This window comes from Castanea sativa, chromosome 1, assembly GCF_040712315.1.
Source record: "Castanea sativa cultivar Marrone di Chiusa Pesio chromosome 1, ASM4071231v1".
Lineage (NCBI taxonomy): Eukaryota > Viridiplantae > Streptophyta > Magnoliopsida > Fagales > Fagaceae > Castanea > Castanea sativa.
Window position 1 is genome coordinate 60,820,024 of NC_134013.1, and position 18,577 is coordinate 60,838,600.

Sequence of the window (18,577 nt, forward strand, 5' to 3'; positions counted from 1 at the left end):
CTTCGAACCTTTAAAAAATGACATTAAAACGAAGGAGAAAAATAATGAATTGGCTTTCAAAGATAAATTGTGGCAGTGTGTTTGTATTGTCCAAAAAGGATATCTGAGTATAAACACAAGCATCTGGTTCATTACATATTTTTTATTATTTAAAATGTTAGAAACTTCCGTAGTATAAAGGAGGTATACATTTGTAAAACAATGGACATGCCAGCATATCACACTTTGCATGTGTTGCAAGATGTACAAATTGAAAATCAACACGAAAAAACCAAAACACTATTAAACATCTGGTCCTTTACATATTTTATCACGGCAGGTACACATTTTAAGAGACAGCTGATAGAATCCGTACATGAAGATCCTCTTGCAAATTCTGCATGGGAAAGGAAAAACAAGGAAGTTCGGAAGCTTATGTACAAAGGCAGATTCTGGTGAACTTCGTGAATATGCTTTTTTTGGTGCTGCATTCACGTCTCATTACTAGTGGAGTTGGTTTGATTTTGAGTGCTTGGAATGATTGGTTTTGGTTTAATTTCGTGCTCAATTCAATTCAAAGTGCAAAATTCTTCTTTGCGCAGAACTTTGGTATTTGTAAATCATTGATCGAGACTTTTCGGAAAATAGAGGAAGAAAACGCAACCTAAATTCTTGACATTAGACATAATAATAATAGATTCCTCACTATCCCACACCGTTTAAATTCAAGTAATTTGTTTTCTTTATATGTATTTGCAAAGCACATGTAGAGCGCCGAGCTTAGTAACGTAAGTTTGTAACCAAGTTGGAACATTAAAGTAGTTGAATGTATGGTGAAACCTCTAGGTGGGAGAGGTGGCTGTTGGTTTGTCCCCTATGCTTGCCCCTCGTCCTTGGGTTAAAGGGCACTCCCATCCACCAAGGGTGGGTAGCTCTCAATATCAAATTGATTAAAGAAAATTGAGATTGGGGAGTTTCCCCATGGATCAATAGAAATTTACCACCTGAATCCTTGCAAGCTACCAAGTTGTTCCCCATACTAAACAACTACTTTTTGGAATTTAATTTAACTCAATGTTTTTTTAATTATAAAATATTTAACTGTTAATGATTATGTTTTTAAAGTATTTTTTTTAATTAAACTCAATGCTTTTTTTAATTATAAAAGATTTAATTTTGTTTTTAACTACTTTTTTGAATTAAACTCAATGCTTTTTTAAATAAATTTTTTTTTAACTCAATGTTTTTTAATTTTAAAAGATTTAACTATTAATGATTTTGTGTTTAACTACTTTTTTAATTAAACTCAATGTTTTTTTTAATTATAGAAGATTTAATTTTGTACATATGGGGAGTCCGTCTCAACTTGCCCCTAGTCCTAGGGTTAAAGGGCACCCTCATCTACCAATGGTGAGTAGCTCTTAATATCAAATTGATTAAAGAAAATTGGGATCGGGGGGTTTCCCCCACGTATCAATTTAACACCTAAATCTTTGCAAGCTACCAAGTTGTTCCCCATATACCAAACGACTACTTTTTAGAATTTAATTTAACTCAATGTTTTTTAATTATAAAAGATTTAACTGTTAATGATTTTTTTTTTTTGAGAAGAAACTGTTAATGATTTTGTTTTTAACTACTTTTTTTTTAATTAAACTCAATGTTTTTTTTTAATTATAAAAGATTTAACTGTTAATAATTTTGTTTTTAACTACTTTTTTTAATTAAACTCGATGCTTTTTTTTAATTATAAAGCCAAAACACTGTTAAACATCTGGTCCATTACATATTTCATCACGGAAGGCACACATTTTAAGAGACAGCTGATAGAATCCATGCATGGAGATCCTCTTGCAAAGTTGGGTATCTCGCCATGAAGTCATCCACAAGGACCACAAATTCTGCATAGGAAAGGAAAAGCAAGGAAGTTCGGAGGCTTATGTACAAAGGCAGCTACTGGTGTACTTCATGAATATGCTTTTTTTGGTGCTGCATGCATGTCTCATTACTGGTGGAGTTGCAAGATTTTTGGTCATATTTTGATTGTCGTATATTGGGTGCTTGGAATGATCGGTTTTGGTTTAATTTTGTAGTGCTCAATTCAATTCAAAGTGCAAAATTCTTCTTTGCGCAGAACTTTGGAATTTGTAAATCATTGATCGAGACTTTGTAAATTCTCGAATCTCGACACTAGACATAATAATAATGATAATAGATTCCTCATTATCCCACACCTTTTAAATTCAAGTAATTTGTTTTGTTTATATGTATTTACAAAGCACATGCAAGATGCCGAGCTTAGTAACGTAAGCTTGTAATCAAGTTGGGGCATTAAAATAATTAAATATATGATGAAACGAGCTAGGTGGGAAAGGTGACTATTAGCCTTTCCCAAATGACAATTATAAAAGAATTAACTATAAACGATTTTGTTTTTAACTACTTTTTTTAATTTAACTCAAATTTTTTAATTATAAAAGATTTAACTGTTAATGATTTAACTTTAATTTATTTAGCTGAAAGATTTTTTTTAACCCTGGAATTCTCAATACCTTTTTAAAAGGATATAAACCAATTAACTCTGTGCTCTTATTCCCTCACTGTTCCCATACAAAACAACTAATTAACTTTTCTGTTTTTGAATTTTTCTCATTTTTAAAATATAAAAAATTTATTTAATACATGTATTTTATAATGTTGTTCACTATAAAAAACATCTACTTGTTTTGAATTTTTTTGTATTTAGCTCAAAGATTTTTTTTTTAAAGAATTGATTTATCTCAAAGCTTTTTAAATACGGGATTTCTCAATGCTTTTTATAATTAACATATAAACATAATTTTTTTTTTTTTTTTTTTTGAGAAGAGAGGTTTTGGGCAGTTTAGCTCTAGAGGTCACCTTTGGATTCTTAAATAGCGGCACTAGGGAAAGGAGTTTGAGTTATGTTGTTTGAGTGTTTTTTATATACGTATGGGTGAAAGTGTGTGGAAATATGTGTAATATTGTTTAAAATATGAAAAAATGAGTTAAAACTCACTCACCAAACTGGGCCTACATCTCTAGTTTTTGGTAGTCATTCCAGCGGCTTAGCTTAGACAAAACTCTTTATGTTTCAAGCATTTATACGGCGTTTAGCGAGCTTAGAGAATCAAGAAATCAATGGGTTTAAGGAGAAAGGATACAAGAGATAGAAAAGAGCCTAGAAGTTGATAATTTTATATATAATATATTAATGAATTATTGCTTACTCTAATATTAAAAATTGAAGATATATATATAGACACACACGTTTGTGTATGTATTCATTAATTTTGATCGACTTATCAATACTATAGCCTGGTCTCTCCAAGAAATAATTTTTGACTGACTACCTGTACTCCTCCATGTCTCAGACTCTCATGCAAGTATCAAAATCAATCATACCCCCTTCACTTATCCCTTCAAATGAAGAAGTTATTCGGTGCATAAACATATCTTGGTTGTCCATCAAGCTTGATCATTATTATATAATATCAACAACAATCTTGTTTAGGGATATAACCATTAATCTTTTTATCAACGTAGACTCCTTGCACATTTTTTGATCGTCCATTTGATTGAGTACATATTTTAGTGGAAGGATAAAAACATAAGCATAAACATAGGCTACAAAATATGAAATTTTACCAATTTATTAGTTTAGATGTGCAAGGCACATGTTTGATCATTTTAATATTAGCATTTTCAATTTCATACCAATTGGTGTAGGTGGGGTTAAGTGTTACGATATCATTTTATTTTAGTTTATTTTTTATACTTGATATGTGTTTAATTATATTGTATCTAAAATAAAATAAAAAAATTACCGAAAGAGACTGTGATGGAAAATTAAGCACATACCAAAGATGATTCAAACATTCATATGGTGATGGTTGCTCCTAATCAAATCTTAACTTACATTGATATTTTCAGTAACAACAAAGATCATCCACAAATCCACCTTTTTTTGGTATGTAAGCGTAAATTCACTTACATAAAACGTAGCATCCATGACCTATGGATTGGGAAAATGTTGAGTTTTATATTTACAACTAACCGAAATACAACATGAAAAATTAGCACAAATGATTTAAGATTTTGCTATTTTCTTATCATGAATTCTTAAAATTCACCATAGATAATCCTAATGAAATTTCAAGAACATGATCTAATATCGTTACATATATAACATGCTTAAATGTGTGGTGGGCCTTTTGTGATCTTGGGCTAGACTGCCTCCTACTGTACTGAGGCCCAAATGTTCTGGATAGAAGAGTTAGGACAGGTCCAATTGCAACCTACCTTGGGCCGGCTTGTGCACAAACTATGCCCCTTTTGCTGAAACTTTGGTCACATGCCCATGGCAGGCGAAGTTGTTACAAAAGAATTATAGCAGACAAATACAGTGTGACAATAATAAGGACAACACACTTCTCGTTAGATGAAATAAGGAATTCTTAAGAGAGAAGAACGATATAGCAATAAAAGAGAAACATATTATAAGTAAAATTGCAAAGACAAGAAAAGAAATAATTACGATAAATAGTGAAAGCAAAAGGAAAAGGTTAGTTTGTCGTGTTCAGTTATGTTACGGGACTAAGACCAAGGAAACCACTTCCTCAATGTGGGTAACCTCGCAGGAGGATCCTACTCTAGAAATTACCCACTTTGAGGGAACGGGCCCAAATGGCTTATGCCCTAAATGGATCTTTTATCCTCAACAGAGGGTAGGTTTTTAGAGGGAGAGAATGGATTAGCCTATTGGTGCATGCCTGTCATTCTACACTCTTTATTTCTCTTCCTATTTCTCTTTCTCTTTTTTTTTTTTCTCTATTTTGTTACTTTAATTCTTTCCCACCCTTTTCTTTTGTTCTTAGTGCTTACTCATGTAGTGTTATAGTGATGGTGGTGCTGTGATTCTCTCCTAGTAGTTGCTATTGTTGTGATGATGATACTGTGCATGGCGAGAGCCCTTTATATACTGCCTATTGTAATTGGTTTTTACTATTTTACCCTTTAACTACTTTTTTCTGGGCGTGGGTGTACTTCTAGACCACTTACTGGCTTGTCAGCTGCCCGGTCACAACCACTTACCTGCGCTGGCCGTGCTACACCCCATTACCAGACAAAGAATTTTACTTTGTTTGCTTGTTCACCGTGGCATTCCTATCCACAACAAGGTGGGCATTCTCTCTCTCACTATCCCTCATGGCATGCACGTAGTGGTTCCAACTCATCCTCCCTCTTTTGGGTAGTATGTCATCCCAGCAGGACATTTCCCCCAAAAGAGTTTGAGCGAGAACCCCAGAATAGGTCTTCCCTTCTCCCCACCTCCAAACCATACCCTCTCTTACCTCTGACCCATGACCCACCACTCCTACATTGGCTGGGTACAGGTTAGTGGTGTCTGGGCCTTATGCGTGCTTCACTTCTGTGTATGTCCAAAACTTGTCTACTGCTCATGCGTTTGCCGTGGACTGGAGGCTTGCCTATGCATTATGCCGTTCATTCTTGACCTCTTGTGGCATGAACTGTTTTCTGATCCTCCATTCTTTATACCTTCCTTCCCCTAAGGGCTAGGCCATGCTTGATTGTGGGCTTTTCTCTCTTTTAGTCCACTATTTGTTCCTTCCATTGGCTTGCCATTATTCCTGTCATGCCATTCTATTATTCCTATTGCGATGCTATTTGATTCCTGCTTGCTGGACCTACTATATGCTCTTCCCTCAATTAGTTACAATGTCTCAATATTGTCATTGGGTTTATAGTCATGTTACTTTGGGTTTTCTTGACCCGTTACATTATTTGTGGACTCCTTTGGTCCATTTCTTCCTCGTTGGGCATCCTCGGCCCATTTTCTTTCCTTAGGCGTCCTCGGCCCATTTCTAACTCTACATTCATATGGGATTTTTACTAACTCTTTTAGGCATCCCTGGCCCAATTACTATATCTTTCATCCTTAGGGTTCATAGGCTTTCCATCAACCCCTTACTTTCTTACTTCATTACTTCGGGTGGCATGCTGTGACCCATTCTCACTTTTGTACATCACATAATGCCCATGGGTTTATTGCTTCTTCCTTTGGACTCCTATAGGCCCATTTGCTTTTCCCAATGCCCATTTGTTTACTTATAGGCCTAAGACCCATCATTCCTGCCATTCGGGCTTGATGGGTTTCTTCTCTCAACCCACTAACTCTCTTCTTGCCCATATAGTTAGGCTTCTTCCTGCTGTTGGGCTTTTCCAAAATGAGCATCAACAAAAGGAAATGAAAATAAATAAATAAATAAATAAGAGAAGAAAGAAAGATAGAGAAGAAGGTATTTGGTACGATTTTAACTGCATATATAAAGTGTACTTTAAAACCATGTTTATCTTTAGGTTTAGGAAAATGTTTGACAAGACTACTCTAAAGGCACACCCAGTTAAGAGTCTTCCCTTATTACTCACAACATAGGGATTATGACTCTATATACTCTTCCATTGAAAAGGCATGCTTATGCAAATTCTTTAAAGTTTTGCAAAACTTTAATTGTGAGTTAGATTTTAAAAAACAAAACAGTTTTTGAATAATATACTTTAATATTTTGTGTTAATTGTAAAAGTTTAATCAATTTTATTCACAAAAAATCAAGCAAACATATATTATCCAAATGATTACTTTGTTTATAAAAATTATGATATAAGGAGAATTAATACCACTTAAATGTAACCAAAAAAAAAAAAGATTATAACAAAAACTTGAAAATGTTGATTTTAATAAAAATAATAAAATATGAAAGTTAAAATATTTATTTGTGAAAATTTAATTGTTGTATATGTATATTGGATTGTGTTCGTGTAACAATAATGCTCCAACTCCTTAACAATAATGCCCCACTTAAATATTGCTACAAAGCCACTCATAAGAGCTTTGTATCTTAGATTCTAAAAGTTAAGACTTCATATTAATAACCATCCCCAATCCAGGTTGATACATCGTAATATAGAACCCTACTATTTTAACTAAGACAAGCCAATCGTTCTTTTGAACTCTCAACCGAATAGTATATAAAATGATTCCAAGACCCAAAAGACCCCCCCCCCTAAGATAAACAGTGTGAACATTATGATATTTGTTCTCACCAATTGATCTATAAAAATAAAAACAATCCCACTATTCTATAATAAGCTCAAAATTATGCTACTTACTGCTTCAATTGTATCTGATGAACCTACCAAAAATTAGACTAGAGGCTTACTGTGGGGAGTAAAAGGACCCAAGTGGGCATATGGGCCTTTGGGCTGTAATGTGGAGGGCCGACCTGCTCCAGGATTAAACTCTATGAGTTGGCCCGTACGCCGAGGTCCGAGGATACAGCCGAGGACTAGGTTCTCCTCGGAAAAGCCCTAGAGAATTCAAAGTTTCATTATGAATGTCAAAGCACAACTCTGGAGAGACCGGTGGTTAAAAGGGGACATCCTGAATCTTCTAGATGCACCAGTATTAAAGAAAATATCAAGAATAAAGGCTGCCACCTCCGCATTAAAGGCTCTGCACCTACCTCCCTGGCCGCATTAATGGGGAGATGACCCCTGAACAGTGAGGTGGAAACTTCTAGTCACTGTTCAATAGGTATCAGGGAAGGAAGTATAAAAGGGGGGTAAAGACCAAAGAAAAGGGGGACCGGGAAATTAAGAAAGAAATTAAGAACTTGTAATTTTGAAGGAAGAAAGAGAAATAATAAAGAAGTAGTCCTCGGCTCGAATCCGAGGAGATCCATTTGTCATTATCATTCGTTGTTTACTTGTGTTTGCTTATAAAAGTCTGTTACCAAGCTCCCAGCATTTCTAACCTAGGTTTCAAGCCCACACTCTACAAATCTTATTGTTTAAGGCTCATTGGGCCTGAGCCCGTGATTGTCTTTGAGTCCAGGTGCAATTGTGCACTTACACTTACAATAAATTATGATAACTAAACTCGAAACCTATGAAATTGCTTGAGAGGAAAAATGCACACAAAACCTTCATAAATTCCTCAATTTTAAGCAAAGTAATATGATATTTTGTATCTCACATGGGGTATTTATTATATGCTTAAATATTGCACTATGCAATCGAGATTCTTCCTCAGTATTATGTAATTTATTGTTTTCAACTAAAATTAGAAGTATGTGGACATGTAGCAAACCCATTTTTTGAACTTTAAAAAAAATTATATATGTACATGTTGGAAACATAAAAATATATATACTCTTATCCCCTTTTGTTTTGTTTTCACCCTTCTGATCATTTTTCTTTACATGTTAAGAATTCAAAAAATAATTTGTAGCTCTATTTGGGTAATGGCTATAAAATCTCAATATTTTTCTTTTATTGGCATCGCATGGTACAAAAAATAGAAAACATGAAGCAAACTAAAAATCATGTAATTGCTTAAATAACGTTTCTGTTTAACAACATGTTTATGTTTAGATTTAGGAAAATTTTTGTCAAGAGCGAGTCACTCTAAAGATACACTTAATTAAAACTTTTCCCTTACTACTCTCAATTAAGACACAATTACCACCTTTTAAGTGTATCAAAAATGACGTTGTTTGTCGAGACATGTTTAAATTTTTATTCTGTTCTACGATATGGTTAATGTTGAATGTTTAGTGTGTTAACTTATATACATTACAATTAGTCTACGTTAGCGTTCAATTTTTAAAAAATTTAATAGATAATTTTTTGAAAATTTTGATGCTTATTATAAATAATAAAATATGAAAATTATAAGCTTAGAGAGTTTAGGCTAGTAATATATATAATTATAAGCTTAGAGAGTTTAATTTTGAAAAAGACAAAATTTTCTTGCAAACCCTATAAAACTTCATATTACCCTAGTGTCATAGCTAATAACCTTACACAAATTTAAGTCCCACAGCTTTAAAAACTTCTATTGACTAATTAAGTGCGTCACATATGCCTTATTAAAAATTTGCATTTTTTCTTATAACTCATAGAGATAGAAGACATATATAAACCCACTCTTGAAAATATCTTCTTCCACTCAACTCAACACCCATCACCTAAAGATAAAGACTAAAACATAGATTCACCGATTTTCATCCTCTCCTTGAGTTTTAATAACGCTTTAACATAACAAAGGCCTTAACTTACGAAAAAGGTAAAAGGATGTGTAACAATCAGCTAACTATTCATCTGGCTTGTAATTGATGTTGGTAGTCTCCAAATTATTGGATGATGATGCCAATTGAGGCATTATTTATCCAGCAGTGTAAATAATTGATAAAAGCTTAATTTGCAATATAAGACATAAAATATATATGTACAATCCCACGATCTAATTCAATACAACTAAATCTTTGTGGGTTGAGTTGACTTGGTTTCTACACATGTGATAGGTTGGGTTAAATTGCGAATTTCTCATCCAAATAAAGTTGAGTTGAGTTGGAAAAAAATCCTCCAAATAAAATTAGCACGCATTTAATGTGAATAACATATAAAGAAAAGAAACAATACAAAATAATTTTTTCTTCATAATTTCTTATCAATTACCTATTAAAATAAAACTTTGACGTTATTTTAAATCTTGGAAAAAAATAATTTTTTCTTAATAATTTTTTTTTAGTTTAACTTTTTACTTTCTACCTTGAATCCCCCGATAAACCTCTTTCTCCATCTTGCAAACCAAAAAAAATCACTGTGTGTGGGTTCTTATTTTTTAGGACACAGGCCCAAATAGGAACAAGGATCCTAGGCCTAATGCTTATTGTTTTAAGGAACTAAGCTTGGTTAACCACAGCTAAATTGGGCTGATTTTGAACTAGGTGGTGCATATAGCACACATCCTACAACACATACATACTAACATACGAGAAATATATGCATTGAACGGCAAGAAGACAGCAAAGGAACAAAATGATAAAGAAAGAACATGAAATAAAGCGTTAGGGATCCTTGAAATAATATAAAATACTTTGTTACTTTTTTGATTATGTAATACACTATGCTCACTAGGACGTGTTACAAGGTCCAAATAAGTTCAAAAATCACAGACTTAGATGGCCCTTTAGTCCTCTAAGGCTTGTAAAGTTTGAATCCCTTTAAATCCAAGTGTGTTCTCTAGTGGCTATTTAAGGATACTAGACAATATTTCCTTCTCTTTTCTCTCCTTTTGAATTCTGACGGAGTTTTTTCTCAAGGATTTTACTCTAATGTACTGTTGCTGCATGCTTTTCACTGGTGGCTGCTTCCCCTTTTATAGTGGCATTCTAGGGTTTCCGGGATACCACAGATTCCCTCCATTTGCTCCCCTAGGTACTAGAACCAATGTTGTGTCAACAACATTGGTGGATGGTCCCTTCCTCATTCCTCATTAATTTCTTCTTTTAAGGTTTCTTCCTCAAAAGCCTCTTGCTGACTTTCCGTTCTGGGGTGTCCTAAAGAGCTGACCTTTGGTCTTTCTTCTTTCAAGGCTTCTAGATCCCACCTTTTCAGACTCAACTTTTGGCTGCCTTTCCCTTTGTCATATTTCCCAAATGAGCTGATTCCTTCCTGCTAGGTTGAAAGTTTCCCAGCCACCTTCCTTCATGGTTCTTCTTTCTCGGTTCCCCGAGGCACCAGCTCCTTATTCATGAATTGTTGGTTCCCAAGCCTTCTAATTCCTTTTCTGCATCATTGGGTGGCTGATAGGGACATATCTACTCGTGTTCCTTGTGTTTCTTGGCACCCCCCCCCCTAAACTGTCTTAATCCAAACCTGGCCTTACTGCACGTCCCGAGGATCCCAGACTCTTGGGAATTCCTAGGTATCCTGGCCCAGTTATTTTCTCATTCTCCCCAGGGATTTTCCTGACCTTTGATGGCTGGGTTGGGCTTTGTCTCTCCTTTATTTCATGGGCCCGAAACTTGCCCATCCATGGACTTGGGTCTCTCCTTATGGACCCTTAACGGGTTTGGGCCTCTCCCTTTTTCCTTTATTGGAAGCCCAAACGTTTTATGATTTCAATCATTTGTGTTGTTTTTGGGTCTTGGTACAACATTATGATTTTTTGGACATCAACACTATGTTTGAACTTGGTATGCACTAGCCGCCTCTCTCTCTCTCTCTCTCTCTCTCTCTCTCTCTCTCTCTCTCTCTCTCTCTCTCTCTCTCTCCAAAGGGAAGGTTGGATGGTAGAACGTAGAAGCAGAAGTAGAGTTGGATTTAGCCAAGGCACCTGGATCCCACTTGAAAGATTTGTTTGGCTGCTCAAGAGTTTGAATTAGAACTGCTATGATGTTATTGTCAAGGATTTTCTTTATCCGCCTTGAAACTTAAAAGCAGTCACACTGGAAAGACGATTCCTCAAGGGTCTTTTGGCCCTTTGGGTACATGACTGTTGTAAATCCAAAGTGAGTTGGTAACATAAATTATTTTAATGATTTAATTGGCAAATAGGAAAAGGCATATAGAAACAATAAAGGCTATCTTGAGTTTCTTTATGCCACTAGGATTAGCAAAAGAAGAAGAATAAACAAAACAAATCTTTCAATTTTTTTGACAAAAATCTCTTAAAATTACACTTGCAAAATACGTACGTTTTAAGGGGGAGACTAAATATTGAAATCTTTTAAAGATCTTTTCTAGCATCATTATAAGGTATAATTACTTAGGTGTTATATATTAGGTTGTTTAATTAAATTCAAACAAATGATTGCAAAATTATACTTGCAATTTGCTAAACATTCAAGCATGTTTAAGGAAAAAAAAAAAAGAGCTAAATATTGTGTTGTTTTAAGATTATTTTCTTGCATCATCATAACAAGACAACTTTTCTAGCATCATTATAATAGAACAAAACTTAGGCATAATTACTTAAGTATTGTACGTTAGATTATTCAATTAAATTCAAACAGATGTTTTCATTAACCAATAAACATAAACAATGTTATATTTTCTAAGGAGAATTAAATTAAATACAACTTATTCTCCAAAAAAAAATCAATACAATAATATATATGTTTGAATTAATATTAAATTTGATTGGGAAATCAAATGCATTACATCTAAAGATATAGTTAATAGTGATAATTTTGTGACCTGGATAGAAGAGAAGAAATTCCATTGCTGATTGAGTCAGCTGTTACTCATGATATACTGAGTTTATCTTCATCATAATAAAGTTACAAGTTTCCTTTCAAAAAAAAAAAAAACTATATCCTCTATATTGTGTGTGTGTGTGTGTGTGTGTGTGTGTGTGTTTTTTCTCCAAAAAAAAAAAAAAAAAAAAAAAACTATACCCATTCTAATATTTGCCGGATAGTATTCAAATTTATGTTTTTGTTTATTATGACTGTTCAATTACTAAGGTCACCTTTTATTTCTAAGCATACTATGCATTTATACCAAATTTTCCTACTAAACTAAATTATATGATGTTCATAACTAATATATATATCATTGTTAATAGTTTTTCAGTGCATTGCACGGATTAGTAACTAGTACTGCATATTGTTAAAGACTGAATCAAGGCATTGGATCATTGGAGAATATCAAGGAATTAGAAATAATTCAAGAAATTGATTATGAGTGAAAATTGTGAGATTGAAGCAACCAATGTGAAATCCTATATCGTCTCATGTAATGCCAAGTGATATATATAATTTTACAAAGGTAAAATGAAAGTGAAAAATAATGAATTCGCTTTCAAAGATAACATGTGGCAGTGTGTTTAATTTTTATTGTCCAAAAAGCATATCTTAGTCTATACACAAACATCTGATGCATTACATGTTTTTTTTTTTTTTTAGACTTGAATGTGAAAATTAAACTTTATTAGTAATTTAATATAAAGCAGATATATATATATATATATATATATATATATATATATATATATATATATATATATATATATATTTGTAAAACAATGGACATGCCAGCACATCACATTTTGCATGTTTCTCCAGATGCCCAAATTGAAAAACAACACGAAGAAACCAAAACACCATTAAACATTTGATGCATTACATATATTATGACAAAAAGAATATATTTAAGAGACATCTTATAGAATTCATGAAGATCCTATTGTAAAATTTGACATCTCGCCATGAAGTCTACTACAAATTTTTCATTGGAAAAGGAGAAGTTGGGAAGATGACTGTTGGGCTAGAAACAGAGGCAGCTACCGATGTCCGATGGACTTTTTATTTTGATTGTTATCGGGTGCTTGGAAAGATCGATTTTGGTTTAATTTTGTGTTCAATTCAGAGCGCAAAATAAAAACATCATAGATGACTTTTTCGAAACGCGCCCTAAATTCTTTGACACTAGACGTAATAAGTTTTGCCCACGTAATAATAATAGATTCTTCGTTATCCCACACCGTTAAAATGTAACAAAATTATTTAATTTATATGTAGTAACAAAATGCATGCTGTGCTGAGCTTAGTAGCGTGAACTTATGACCAAGTGGGGCATTAAAGTAATTGAACTTAAAATGGAAACCTAGGTGGGGAAGGTGGTCTTTTGCTCTGTCCTGTGGTCATGGCTCAGGTCCTTTGTGTGGTTCTGGCTGCCATGTCAATATGGGATTCCTTCAGTAGCTTGCCCCTAGCCCTAAGGATTGGGGTCTCCCCACATTTCAATAGAAAACCACCACCCTAGCAAGCTGCCTAGTTGTTCCCCTTATTGGACAATTACTTTTTGGATTACAATATTGTTGGTGATTTTTTTTCTTCTACTTTCGCTGAACCCATTTTTTAAAAGAAGAAAAAATATATACTCAATGCTTTTATAAATACTGGAATTGAAAAACAACATGAAGATGCGCAATTAAATATTTGGTGCATTACATATATGTTATCACAGAAAGTATATATTAAATTACTAATTGTCCCAAAAGCTTAAACTTTAGGAAATGGTGAATTTAATCACTTAACCATAAGTCTAACACTCCCATTCATTTGTGGGCCTAAACTTCCCCTAAATAAAGGGGAGCCCAACAAATGGGAATTTACCATTTTAAATGGGAGGTAGAGTAAAGCCAGAGATCGAACTTAAGATTTCTTGCTTTGATACCATGTTAAATTACCGATTATCCCAAAAACTTAAACTTTTAGGAAATGGTGAATTTAATCACTTAACCGTAAGTCTAACAGTATAGATTTAAGAGACAGATAATGGAATCCATGAAAATCCTCTTGTAATGTTGGATATCTCGCCATGAAAATGAAAGACAAATTTTGATTAGGAACGGAAAAGCTTATATACAAAGGCAGCTACCTGCATGTGGACTTCATGAAGATGCTTATTTAATTTGGTGCTGCAAATATGCATGTGTCTCGTTACTTGTGGGCTTGAAGAATTTGCCTTCAGTGATTTAAAACCAAAAAAAACATACATAACCATTTAAGTTGTCTATAAAAAAAGTTGTCTATAAATATCTCATAAAAAAAAGTTGTCTATAAATATAATCTAGAATGAATTAATTCAATTCAATTTTATCAAACTTGTATTGATAAAAGAAAAGTTAGAAAAAAAAAATTGAAGGAGGTATACTGTATACATGTGTAAAACAATGGACATGCCAGCAAATCAGAGTTTGCATGTTTCACTATATGTTTAAATTGGGCTATTTAGCCAATAACAAAGGCAGCTACCGGTGGACTTCATGAAGATGCTTGTTTAATTTGGTGCTGCATATATGCATGTCTCGTTACTGGTGGGGGTTGCAAGAATTTTGGTCATATTTTGATTGTAATCAGGTGCTTGGAAAGATCGTTTTTGGTTTAATTTTGTGTTCAATTCAAAGTGCAAAATTCTTCTATGCGCAAAACTTTGTTATTTGGAAATCATTGACAGCTTTTCGAAACACAACCTAAAATTGTTAACACTAGACATAACAATAATAATAATAATAATAATCATAATAATAATAGATTCTTTATTATCCCACACCGTTAAAGTGCAACAAAATTGTTTTATTTTATATATATAGTAGCATAACGCATGCTGAGTGCCAAGCTTAGTAAGTGGGTTTGGCCCTTAGTGTGGCATTAAAGTAATTAATCCTAAGGTGAAATTGGTTAGGTGAGATAGGTGGCTCTGTTGGTTTGTCACTCAATGGACAACTTTTTATTAGACTTTAGCATGATGATGTTCATAAAATAAAATTATTATTAAAAAAAAAACCCTTAGATACTAGCTGGGAGTTATTTAGAATTGAAAATTACAAGAATATGTGAGATTACAAGAGATAACTAAGGGTAAGGGTGATCAAGGTGAGTTTGGTTCAACTTTTTGAAAATATGCTATTTGAAAAGTTGTGGTTTTAAAAAGTATGATATGAAATTGTGTTTTTTTTTTTTTTTTTTAAACAAAGTGTTTGGTAAAAGCGGTTAGAAAATGCTTTTTGAAAAAGCTAAGTGTTTGGTAAGTAGTTATCAAAATTGTTGTTTAAGGTGTAAATTACTCAAAATGACAACATATATAAAGAATTCTTTATACTTGTGTTCTTTTATTTATTATTTTTTTAAAGAATTCATACTTGTAGTTAATAATAATTACTTCATGTTAATAATACATTACTCTCTTTATAAAATATTTTGTATAAAAGCATTTGGCTTTACCATTTCTCTTTTCAAAAAGTGTTACATTCACAACACAACATTTTCACAACACATTCATAACAAATTCTATTTGATAAGTTATTATTAATCCTAATTTGAACATATCACTTAAATTACTTTTTTGCTCATTAATTTGAAAATAGCCAAATACCACGTTTTGGCAAAATTTGTAGCAAACTGGCACTGTTTCAGAAATATATAGCAATCTACCACTTTTTTAGTACTCGAGTTTCACAAAATCGAGTTCTAAATAGTATTCGAGTTCAGTGAACTCAAGTTCCTAGGGAGTCTCCAATGTGGCATTGCTGACCTGGAATTTTTGCAATTAAAAAAAAATGCGGTACTCAAGCGGCGAAAATAGCAAATTAGCTTTAAGTTTCAAACAATATAATTAGCAGTTACTGGTTACAAACTATATTTTTTACTAGCATCTCGAGTCTAAAAGACTCAATTTTGGGCCTATAAATCGAGTCTTTAAGGGTCGATTTTTATGGTCTAATTCTGTCTAATGTGGCATATTTTTCACGTGGCGTCTAGTTGGAAATCAAGACTTAGAAACTCGATTTATATCTTATATCTATCCCTATTTCCTTCTTATTTTTTCCATTTTCTGCGTTTCACTCCGGTCTTTCTTCCTCACTACTCTTAATCTGCTTATTTCTTCTCACTGCTTCTTTCTTCCTCCTCCTCCTACACGCCCAGCCGCCGCCGACCCACGCGGACCTAGGCCGGCGAGCCCAGGTCGCGCGACCCAGGCCGGCGAGCCCAGGTCGCGCGACCCAGGCCGGCGCGCCCAGGTCGCGCGTCCCAGGCCGGCGCGCCCAGGTCACGCGACCCCAACCGGCGAGACCCAGGCAGCCATGGATCTGGGGCAATGGTTTTTTTTTTTTTTTTTTATGCGTGATGGGTTCTGTTCAGTCTTGATCTTCACATGGTGGTGGATGAATTTTGATGGTTGTTGTGGATTATGATGGCTGTGTATTTCAGATGGCAAAAGACTTAGATTTTTTTTATTTTGGGTTTGTAAGTCGAGTCTTAGAGACTCGATTTCCAGGTAGTTTCCACGTGGAAAAAAATGCCACATCAGACATTAAAAATCGACCCTCAAAAACTCGATTTTTGGCCCAAAATCGAGCCTCTAAAACTCGAGATGCTAGTAAAAAATATAGTTTGTAATCAATAACTGCTAATTATATTGTTTAAAACTTAAGGCTAATTTGCTATTTTTGCCTACTCAAGCTTGCTAAACTCGAGTTCCATGCAACACAATACTCAAGCGTACCAAGCTCAAGTTCTTTGTAAATAAAATACTCTTTATTTTTCTTCTACGTTACTCGAGCTTACAAGCTCGAGTTCCTTGTAATATGGAACTCAAGTTTGGGAAGCTCGAGTTCCTTATACTTTTTTTTTTGGATAATCAACAAATAAACATAAAAATAAGTAGTTTTTTATGTTTTTATTTATTTAAATAGAAGCATTGTAAAATATAGAGATTTTAATTTCAAAATATGAATTTTTAGGCCACTCATACCCCTTGATCATTCATTTTTAACACACTCATCAATTTCTTACTTCTCGAAAACGTTATGGTCAAATTGGTTAAAAAATTGAGGGTTACAATGAGAAATTAGAACAACATGTAAAGAAAAATCTCACTCCATTTTTAGCCATGGGCACACCGAAAGAAGTTTAAACTACATATTGTTACTTTATTAATCATATTCTGAATTACCGTATGGTCATATGATTAATAAGTATTGCAGAAAGAGTGAACCACTCGGATATAAAGAACTTATGTTTTACCACATTTGGATATGTAAGTTCTTGACTTGCAGTGTTTCTAAAAGGAATGTGAAACATTTTTTATGTATATCTAAATGTTTGGTTGATGGTGTGAAAGTTGCTTTGGCAACTTTTTTTCTTGGCGAGTTGTAGCACACCATGTTTAGATATTGTTTACTCTTTTCTCATAAAACACCTCCTGAAATTGTGTTTACTAAATTTAAAAGACAAATCTGTATGCTTTTTCATGCTTGAATTTCACAATAATCAAATTTGTTTTTCTGCATTAATAAAATTTGTTTCCACATTAATAAAATTTGCTCTCTGCATATTATGTTCACTATATATTCAAATCTGCTTACTACATTTAAAAATTTTTTTTTTAACATTAATTAAAATTGTTCATTGTTTTCTCATAAAAATTGTTTACTATTTTCTGCATAAACTGTTTCTAGCATTCTGCATAAACTATTTCTAGCAATGTGCTTAAACTATTTCTAGCATTCTGCATAAAATTATTTTCTGTTCAACATTATTTAAAAAATTGTTCACTCTTTTCTGCATAAATTATTCTCTGTTCACTGCATAAATTGTTCACTATTTTCTTATAAAACACCTAGTGAAATCATGTTTTCTAAATTTAAAAGCCATAACTGAATTTTTTTTCATGTTTGAATTTCACAATAATCAAATCTATTTTTCTGCATTGATAAAATATATTTCTACATTAATAAAATTTGCTCTCTGCATATCATGTTTACCTTATATTCAAATCTGATTCCTGCATTCATAAATCTGTTTTCTGCATTAATTAAAATTGTTCACTGTCTTCTGCATAAACTATTTTTAGCATTCTGCATAAATTTATTTTTTGTTCAGCACTATTTAAAAAATTGTTCACTGTTTTAAATTAAATTAATTTCTTGGTAAAAAATTGTTTTGTTGTTTGTCTTGATAGGTGGTACCAAGTTGTGAACTTTGGTTAGTCATCAAGATGAAGAATTGCTGATCCTAGAAGGTAGATTATAAATTGAAGCCCGATCTGTGCACATGCATATCTATAAAACTTCCTTAATTTGAAAAAATAATTAAATAAATAACAAGCCCGATCTGTGTAAGTGTAACAACTAACAATCAAGCTCACCATCCATCTGGCATGTAATTGATGCTGGTACCCTTTCACATCATTGGATTCTGCC